Below are 10840 nucleotides of genomic sequence, written 5' to 3' on the forward strand. Positions count from 1 at the left end.
CAGGACTGCTTTATAAACTATATATAATGTTTCTTCAGTAGAAATACTCAGATTGTTGAATTCTACTATGGAGGCTGTGTAAATCATGCCAATATCAACAATTTAATTCCATTGTTTAGGCCAGTGAACACTTTCTCTTTCACATGTGTTTATTTGATTTTTTTAAAGCACCTGTTCTTTAGTATTTAGGAAACCTAAACACATATAGCAACTGAAAATGCCCAGAGAACATTGTACTGGAACATTTCAGCTCCCCTTTTTAACACACTAGGTGGTAAATTCAAGGTAATGAAACTCAGAACGAACATGGGGACTCACTGTGATGTCTGCATAATGAGTCATGCCCAAAGCATGTTTCAAGCAGGAGTTTCTCAGCATGCTGCCCAAGCTTGTATGCCTTTTTACAGAAAAAGAGAGTGCAACACCCTGTCCATGATTATTTATTTACAAGTGTTTGTGTGTGTGCCAGATTCAGATTCCTGCACTTCATAAATGAAGTTCACATATATTTCGCCGATGAAGAGGGACACATGTGGCCAAGCAACATCAGAGTGTGGTCAAGACAACAAAAATTATTACAAAGGGAGAACACACACGATAGGAAATGCAGCAGCACTTTACTTTTGCCTGAGCCTACTAGCAAGTGCATGAGTTTACCCCTCTTCTTCGCTCCCCACTGCTTAGTTAATTGGGCACCAACTATTTTTGCACTGTGAGTTTGCAGCATAGGAGGAGAGAGAAACTGGGGCATTTTAAAAACAACTGAAAAAGAAAGATGGAAAAGGAATAACAGTGACAGTCAATGCAAAATTAGGACAAGTAGTTTCATTGAGCCTTTGATGCCCACTCATAGGAAAAGTGGTCCCTAAAGGGTTTGGGATGAGCCGCATTGATTCCCAGCCTGAAGAAGTTGTTTACTCTACTGTATAATTTTGAACGTTGAAAGAATAGACATGTGATCACTTGAATCTCATTTGTGAAACTCCCCAGCTGTTCTCATGTCTCCAACAAATGCGTTCTCTATCTTAGCAAGTGACATTGGCTGCAACAGCACTTTTCATTCGAGATTATCAGGCCAGGGCGGGCGGGATGGGAGCGAAGCAGATTGTTCCTGTGCTTATCCTGCAATTGTGCAAAAGATTATCACACACGTCGCTTTTATCCTGTCATTACCCTGTCAATGAAGTGGAACTGTCCTGTCACTTTTTAATAATGGAAACTTCAATTAATGAGAAATGACAGGACAATTCTACTTTACTCATGGGATAATCATGACATTGTCTGATAATATTCGCACGATATCAGGAGAAGGATGGGAAAAGGATGAAAAAATGATGTCGTTTCCTCCATGTGATAATTCCCCTGGCTCCTTCTCCCTTGATCTTACAAAAATCTCATGATGCTTCTGAAAAATAGCAGGCGGGGTGCTTATATACTTTCCCAGCAGATGCATGCAACCACTAGCCTGCCAAATATTTCAGCAGGAGTATAGTTCTTCTGGGAAATGTTATTGGGGGAAATTTTAGGGTTGGATTGTGTAGAGGACCTTAAAATGAACATCATTTCAATGTGCATGCCATCCACTAGGCAGTGATATTCTTTGTGATGCCAAATTCAGCATGAGTGAGAAGAGAAAGTCTGAGGGGGCAATGTTGACCCACAGCCTGAAAGATGGGAAAGGGTTTGCCCATGCTTTGAGATTCCTGGGGGAAGGGTCTGCTGTCTGTCCCATCATTATCATAGGTACACCTGGTGAGGATGCAGGTGAAGGCCTTCTTAGTTGCTGCTTCCAGGCTCTGGAATTCTCTTCCTTGCTATCTTTCTGCCTTTGAAGACTTGACTGCTCCAGGGGAATGGGTCTTGCAGAACTGTGCTGTACTGCCTATTTGTGCTTTGTTTATTTTTGGTTTTAATAGCCATGTTTTTAAACTGGTTTTGTTTTTATGGATAGGTTTAATTATATTTTTAAATTGTATATTTGCAGTATTTTTAAGCTATGTTTCTTTTAACTGTTGTAAGCCATCTTAAATCCCAGATTGAGAAAAAGGCATGATGATGATACTAATACTAATAATATAACAACCACAATAGGAGCTAAAAATGGGGGAACTTACGTTTTTAATACTCGAGAGCTGTTGTATGTTTTTGTGTCCAATAATGTTACATTAGGATCAACTAATGTCACATAGTAAAGCTGGATTTTGTTGTCAAGAGCTTATGTGACCAGACGTATTAGTATTTCTGTCAGCAATTATTAAGGAATAAATTGCACTTAATAGGCTGGTAACATTGTTATTCTGAACAAGGCATTCTTACTTAATGAAGAGACAAGCACTGTTTTCTTAAGTGATAAAATGTTTTGTTTGATTAAATGTTAATGAGATTTAGGCAAATAATGACTTTTAGTTATTTATATACAATTGACCAACTGTTTCATTATTGCAAATTAGAATTCTGATGTCTTTAAAAGTTTATAGCACATCTTGTGTAATGAGATTACACACAGAAGCAAATTCAGTAACTGAAGAAATGTGTGTCTAAGAGTGCCACCCTAAGCATCCTCTGATGTAATCATTTTAATCTTAAACCCATTTATTTCAAAGTGATAAATCCCACTGATTTAGGGTTAGTTTACTTCTGTGTAAGTATGCTTAGGTTAGCTATCAATGGCTCTAAGACATCTGTTGCATGTCTGAACTTCTTCTTGGCTTTTCCTGGGGAAAATGTTAAGAGGAGAGAGAAAGTGAGACATTCTAAAGCACCTGAAAAGTGGGACAACAGAAGGTTAAATTAGGGCAGCTGGAAGTTATAGTTACTGTGAGCTTTTTTTTCTTGAGTTTTCATGACTTAACAAAAATGGTAAAAAAAAACTGAACAAACCTAACACCACCTTGTTATTCCTTGTCATTTTTTCCTCCTCTATCACAATAGGGTAAGCAAGAGAAAAGAAACAGACATTTCTCATGAGTTCTATTGCAAATCAAAATAAGGGGCAGTACAGACCGCCCCAAAATGGTGGGCTAGAGTTGCCCGTTTTAACTGCAGAAGGACTCTGCAGACACCAAACCATGTGGCGTCCCTCCGCAGTAAAAAGAGCCTGGTTCTTCTGGATTCTTTTTGTGGCACGTTGCGTATGTCATGAGTGCACCATGGGCACACTCATGACGTATGCAACACACAGCGACGTGCAGATGCTGTGCGCTGTTGTCATCATCATGGCAGTGCCCATGTGGACAGGACACTGCCATAATGCCGCCACCCGTACGGACTAGGGTTCCAGAGCATGCGGTTGCTGCACGCTCTGTAACTTTAGTTTTGACGCCAGCACACTGCTTTTGGCCGGTGTGTCTTGAGCCTAAGTTAACCATTCCTTCACCTGAGCTGTATGGTGTGCTACTGTAATCTGGGGATTTATGATGGTAAATAGGTTTTACTCATCTTCTCTTAGTTTTAATTTAATATACATTTTACCAGTTGAATCAGAAGGGAAAAGGCAAGCTCTGCCCTATATTATTAGCTTTTCCCTTGTTTTATGATTTTGAAAATATAACTTCAAAGAATCTGCCTGAAAAATGCCCAGACTTGCTAGAGCCAAAGCTCCTCCTTATTGTGAATAGAAATTCCTTCTTTAATGTTTTCACTTCACAATTACCCAGCAACAGAGAGATCCAGAGCAGCCTTTGATAGTCTGTCCTTCTTTATGAACTGATAGTACCAGAGTCTTGCGGTTGCTTTATTTAATTGGAAAATAGGTAAGCTGAAAAGGAAAGGTTGAACTGGCAGACACATGCAATACTAGTTACAAAGCAACCCTAGCTCTTTGAGAGCTACAGTGTACCATCACAGCTCCTGAGCTGAATATGGAAAACTACCCACCAGTTTGGGAATAGAATTCATGACTGGCTAAAACTTGGAGCAGATTCCTTTCCCTATTGACAGTGGAGCCACCAGCCACCACTGTACCACACAGAAGGCCTATTTTGATGTTGCTTTTAAGGAATATTCTGCCTTGGAGTATAGTGGAGTCTCCTTCTTTGGGGATTTTTAAACAGAAGCTGGATGGTCATCTGGAGGGAGTGCTTTGATTATGTATGGCAGGGGGTTGGAATGTATGGCCTTTGTGTTCTCTTCTAACTCTTTGATTCTACAATACTGTCCCTCAAGGTTTACTCACCAATTAAGCAGAGGTGGGAAATCAGCTGCCCTAATTATTCAACATCACATGTGCTGGATGGAGTTGATGGGAGCTATTGTCCAACCATGTTTCAAAACACTGCACAAATAATTCAGTTATTCAAACTGCTTTAACTGCCCTGGCTCAGTGCTAGGGAATCCTGGCAATTGTAGTTTGTTGTGACCCAGGAGCTCTCTGACAGAGGTGGCTAAATGTTTCACTAAACTACAGTTCCCAGAATTCCTTAGCATTGATCCAGGACAAGAGCCCTGGTGACACAGTAGTTAAATGCCAGTATTGCAGACACTTACTCACAAAACACAAAGTTGTGAGTTCAGTTCCAGCCATGGGCTTAGGGTCAACTCAGCCTTGGATCCTTCCAAGGTCACTAAAATGAGTACCCAGCTTGATGGGGGCAATTACCTCACAGTTGTAAACTGCTTAGGAAGTGCTTAAGTGCACTGATAAAAGGTATAAAAATATACTTGCTATTGTTATAGTTAAAACAATCCCAAATGGTATAGTTAAAACCATCTCAAACTGGGTTATTTCTGCAGTGTGTTTTGGACCCATATCTAAATGGCTGCACAGTTCACTCGTTTGCAGTAAGTAGAGTGAGGTCAAGATCCAACAGTACTGACTGTGGAACACAAATCTCCACCAGCTACTTCACTGGGCTTCCTCTGTTGCCAATTGCACAGTGCAATTTGATGGCTCCAGGATGCATCAGCAAGACCAACCAGTGGCTGCTGGTGCTGAGGCTTCTGAGTACAATTCAGCTACAGTTGAATAGCCAGGAATAAAGGAACATCCATTAGATTCCAAATCCTCCAGTAAGTGTGATTTTAACTTACTTTTAGTTACAAAAATTGAATATTACACGTTATTGACCTATTGTGCAAAACACATTCTTTTCTTCATCATCACCGTAATATCCACAACAGACCAATGACAGGTATATAAGTAACATAATGTTACCATGGGATATTCCTTCTTCATTATTTATTGAGTCCACATCCTTTAACTATAACAGTTAATTACTATAAAAGTAATTAAATTGCAGGTATGCTTCAAAAAGTTATTCCTTGTTAAAGTTCTAAGTGTAATGTAATATACTTGTATTTTTGTTATTGGAAAAATAATTAATTAAAATAACTAATTAGGTACATATGTAAAGCCAGGTCAAGATTATAAGAAGTATCCTATTGTCTAAGAATATGAGTTGATGCATATTCAGCATGTCCATTCAGCAGGAATCATAATTTTAATAAAGATAGGCAGCAAGATTTTCATCAAGATGGCTTATTCATTGAGACAGGCCATCTTGAGAAGATGATACAGCCTTTTCAGGGTTCTCCAAGCCCTGTGAGACGTCGTCTCTCCAGCACATGTCTAGGAAGTGAAACACTTTCCCATGAACTGCATAACAATGCCTCTGAGTAAAATTAATATTGTCACCAATTGCAAAGTTGAGCACATATACACACAGCAAGGACAGGCTGATTGATTACAGAGGCACAGGCATCCCATTTAATGGCCGTACTCTTTAATAGTCCATGCAATAAGGGAACAGTTCTTGCAGTTTTAAATTTTGCATATTTGCAGAAAGGAACAAGCAAGTAAATAAATACAGTAAATCTCTGTCTTGTTGCAAGAAGAAAAGTTCTTAGGTTGTCTCATTTAATGAGACTGTCAGATCTCAGGAGTCTGGCTGAAGTTTCAGGAAATTTCCTTGGCTCTTCAACTGGAGAGACAAATCTTAGCACAAGTGCCAAAAGAGAAAGAAGAGAAAGTTTTGTATTCAGTGATATTTCTTCCCTTTGAAAATCAGAATGAGGATTCTCATTAAATATTGGAAGAATCGTTTAAAAATTTGAAAGCAGTTTCAAAGCAGTGATACCAAGAGATGAAGCATCAGGTCAGAAGAAGAGGCAATTTATTTATTGAGGTATTAGAAAAACTAAATTTCAAAATTGAGTTGTTCAGAGTTCCCATGGTTATACATTACCTGCAAGGAATAATGGAGGGAAATATGTACCTCTGAAAAGACATATTGCAAGGAACCAGTTGCTTCCTCATTTCAAAATATGTTGAAATTTCCTAAATTTTGTTTCATACAGTAGAGTATTTATAGAATGCTTTCAGTTCCAAACTAGGACCCAACGTGCAGTTTTCAGATATCAGGTGAAAAGGATGAAGGGATTGCATTTTCCAAAAATAAGAAAAAAACATTTCTCAAATGTAAGTATTTTGTTTCCATTACAATTTGAATGGAATGTAAAGTAGAAAATAGAAATCTGAAAAAGAAAGAAAGAAAGAAAGAAAGAAAGGACTACACTCTGCTTCAAAACCATGGTCGCCTTGGTCGATGATCTCCGTCTGGGCATCGACAGGGGAAGCGTGTCCCTGTTGGTGCTCTTGGACATCTCAGCGGCTTTCGATACCATAGACCATGGTATCCTTCTGGGACGCCTGGCAGAGGTGGGAATCGGGGGCACTGCGCTCCAGTGGTTCCGGTCTTACCTCTCTGGAAGGTCCCAGATGGTGCAGCTGGGAGACGTGTGCTCCGATGAGAGGGCCCTTATAACTGGGGTCCCTCAAGGAGCCATTCTGTCTCCCATGCTATTTAACATTTACATGAAACCGCTGGGAGAGATCATCCAGAGACATGGGGTGCGGGGTTATCAATACGCTGATGACACCCAAATAATTTTCTCTATGTCTCCGACTGATGCAGTGACCGGGGATGGTGTCTCTCCTCTCGTGGCCTGTCTGGAGTCAGTAATGGGCTGGATGAGGGAAAACCGACTCAAGCTGAATCCAGAGAAAACGGAGGTACTTGTGATAGGTTCCCCTGGTCCAGGAATGGTGGTAGTTCCACCTGTCCTGAACGGGGTCACGCTCCCTGTGAAGGACTCTGTGCGCAGTCTGGGGGTGCTTCTTGACTCGTCGCTTCACCTGACTGCTCAGGTGAATGCGACGGTCAAGAACACCTGTTATCAGCTTCGACTTATTCGCCAGCTGCGCCCATACCTGGCCCAGAGGGACCTTGAAACGGTAGTACAGTGGTACCTCGGGATACGAAATACCCAGGTTACGAAATTTCCGGGATACGAAAAATCCCCATTGGAAATAATTGTTCCGGGTTACGAATGTTTTTCGGGTTACGAAAAAATTTTTTGGTGCTTTTCGGCGCTTTTTCGCACGAAACGCGGCTTTTCCCCATTAGCGCCTATGGCAATTCGGCTTACGAAGGCTTTTCGGGTTACGAAAGCGGCCGCGGAACGAATTAATTTCGTAACCCGAGGGAGCAGTGTACATGCTCTGGTAACCTCGAGATTGGATTTCTGCAACGCACTCTACATGGGGCAACCCTTATACCAAACCCGGAAGCTACAAATGGTACAGAATATGGCAGCCAGGCTGGTCACTGGAACTTCCAGGGCCAGCCATATTACACCGGTGCTTAAAGATCTGCATTGGCTGCCTATTCGCTTCCGGGCACAATATAAGGTGTTGGTGATGACCTATAAAGCCCTAAATGGCTTGGGCCCAGGATACCTGAAGGACCGCCTCTCCCCGTACATTCCGTCCCGCACCCTCAGAATATCTGGGCAGCAACTACTTAAGGTGCCAGGGGCTAGGTTGACCTCCACCGCGAGGAAGACATTTTCCATTGCCGCCCCAGCCCTTAGGAACACGCTGCCCACAGAGCTCCGCTCGGCCACCTCCCTGGCCCAATTTAGAAAGGACCTAAAAACCTTTCTATTTCAGCTTGCATTCCCCGATTAAAGTCCAGTGGGCCTCCCTTCCTCTTCTGTGGCAAAGAGGACTGGCTAACGGGGGTTTTATTCTGTTTGTATGTAATTGTTTGTAACCCTGATGTATATGTTTGATATTTTGCTGTCAACCGCCCTGATCTATGGAAGGGCGGTATAAAAATAAAAAATTTATTATTATTATTATTATTAAAACTAGAGATACATTTCCTTGAAACTGATCAACTACCTGTAAAATAGCATTAGCTATATGCAGATATTATTTTTTAAAAATATCCCCAACCTCTCATGCATACATTTTCTCAAGCTGTTTTGATATCTCAAATGGATTGTCTGCTAAAAAGAAAGCATACATAGTGAAACAGAAAATTTCAAAATAGTGACACAAAAGTGATGATATAAGATTATTATTTTTCATCTAGCTTTCAAACAAGAACTCTATAAGAGAACTTTGACTTCTGTAGAATAATCTGGTGAAAGAAATAATTGCAAAGCTGCAAAAAGTCTTCCTATACTTTAAAATACGTTTCTGACATATTTTATGAGCTTTAGCTAGAAGCTGAGCAAAACCCCACCCTAACCGTTTTGGTTTTGTGATAGGCTTGAGATTATTTTATTAGGTGTATAAATGCCACTGGCAGAATTTGGCTGAGTCAGAGAACATCAAACAAACTTTTGTTGGAGAATACCAGTCTCAGAGTAGAATATCTGAACTTGCTGAAACCTCACTTACAATGGAAGGTTGGTCATTTTGAGCATTATGCATTAATATCTTGATCTTAAATATTTGTTTTGTCATAAATATTATCAGAGCAGTAGTACAATGTAGCACTTCATGTTTTCAATATTTTTATAGCAGTTGGTGTAGATATTTTTACAGTCTACAAGGGCTGTTTATTGATGAATTGTTCCACAATGTACAGTGTACAAGTACCATTTGTTAGTGCAATTGTTGGTGCATTTGGAAGATATGGCGATTTGAAAGAAAGTGATTCTCAGGGCTGGGGGAGACCCTGGATCAAGACTGGACTTGTATAATCCCAGGGACCAGAATAATTCTGAGCCTAATTTACAACTGGGGAACATCTGGCTTTCCTGATGCTTTTCAGCTGCTGCTCCCAGCATCCCTTCCTATGGACAGTTACTATGGGACACTATTGAGCTATGAGAAGTTATTATGGGCAGCTACTGATGATAACAACATCTGGGCAGACAAATAACCCCCAACTGTGGCCTAGATTGAAATTTAGTATTCAGAGTATCATTTCTAGTGTAGTGTTTCTTACAAGTAAATCCCAGTGAGCACTGTGATTTCCTTTTTCAGTCCATGTTTTATATTTTCCTGAGAAATCCAAGCTCTAAAAAGCCTGTGGGGACAATGATTACCAGCATAATAACAATTATATCTAAGGTAGGCAGAAAAGTAACCAGATACAAAGTGGTAAAAAAAGAGATCCCAGCATGATATTATCAACCCCAAGGAAGGCTGAAGAGAGACAGCAGTCAGGGAGGGGGGGGTGATATATTCATATCGTTCAAAATAACAATCTTTGTTTCCCCTTAGTTGTTTTAAAATTGAAACAATATTCTCTTTTAGTGAATGGATGCTGGAGTAAGAAGGTATGGGATTTCAGTAGAATGTATCAATATATCCTCCAACATTTTAGAGATGAAAATTAGCACAGTCTGGCCAAGCAGCATCAGAATGTGGTCAACCTAGCAAAAGGATCATGTCTCCCCTCTGTTGTCCTCCCTTCACTGGCTCCCTTTTCCTTTCTGCATCAGGTACAAACTTTTGCTACTCACCTTTAAAGCTCTGCATGGGCTGGCCCCTCTTTATTTAACTGATCTTCTCTCTTCCTACATCCCTACTCGCACTCTCCGCTCTGGTAGCCAAAGTCTCCTCTCTCAACCCAGGATTTTTTCTGCCCCGTCCCGGATCCGTCCCTTCTCTCTTGCAGCCCCTCATTCCTGGAACCTTCTTCCTCTGCATGCACGGCTCATCACTTCCCTAACCAGCTTTAAGGCTGAGCTGAAAACCATGGCCTGTTACAGACTGCCAAAATAAAGCTGCTTCGGGTCTCTTTGGAGATATGCTATTTAAATTATGCATGGGTCCTAAGAGTCTGGAGGTCGCACCAAAGCCACACTCCATTCCTAAGCACTGGAGTGCAGCTTTAGTGCAGCTTCTGGATTCTTAGGACCCATGCATCATTTAAATAGCATAGCTCCAAAGAGACCCGAAGCAGCTTTATTTTGGCAGTCTGTAAGAGGCCCATATTGTTTAGGGAAGCGTTCTCAGGGAATTTGTGATTGTCATCTGGCTGTCTGATAATGTTTGATGTGATGTGATCTGCTTTTATATTTGATGTTTTTAATTTGTCTTTTCTTTTCTACATGGTAATTTTATCTATTTCTCTATTTAACTGTTATTATCTTAGAGTGTACGCCTTGGGCAGGCTTTTATATACTACTTAATTTTACTGACTTTGTACAGCGCTGTGTATAATTACAGCGCTCTAGAAATAAAGTTTAATAATAATAATAATAATAATAATAATAATAATAAAAGGCATTAATGAAGAACAAACAAGCTAGGAGATGCTACAGCAGTTGCTTTATCTGAGCCTACTGGGAAGAACAAAAATCTGCCTTCTTGTGTCCTTTCCCCTTACTTACTGAATGAATGGAGTGAAAAATACTTTTGCACTTTGAATTCAATTTGAAGCAAGTGGAACAAGCTGGGGAGGAAGGAGTAAAGATGTGAGAAACCGCAGTATTTTAAGAGGAGGTTAACAAATGGGACAGAGGAGGATTAATTGGAATTGTCCCTCCCAAATTGTGTCAGTTGGAGAACAGGGATCAAGAGATATGCAGTACAGTTGTG

This window comes from Sceloporus undulatus, chromosome 4, assembly GCF_019175285.1.
Source record: "Sceloporus undulatus isolate JIND9_A2432 ecotype Alabama chromosome 4, SceUnd_v1.1, whole genome shotgun sequence".
Taxonomy (NCBI): Eukaryota; Metazoa; Chordata; class Lepidosauria; order Squamata; family Phrynosomatidae; genus Sceloporus; species Sceloporus undulatus.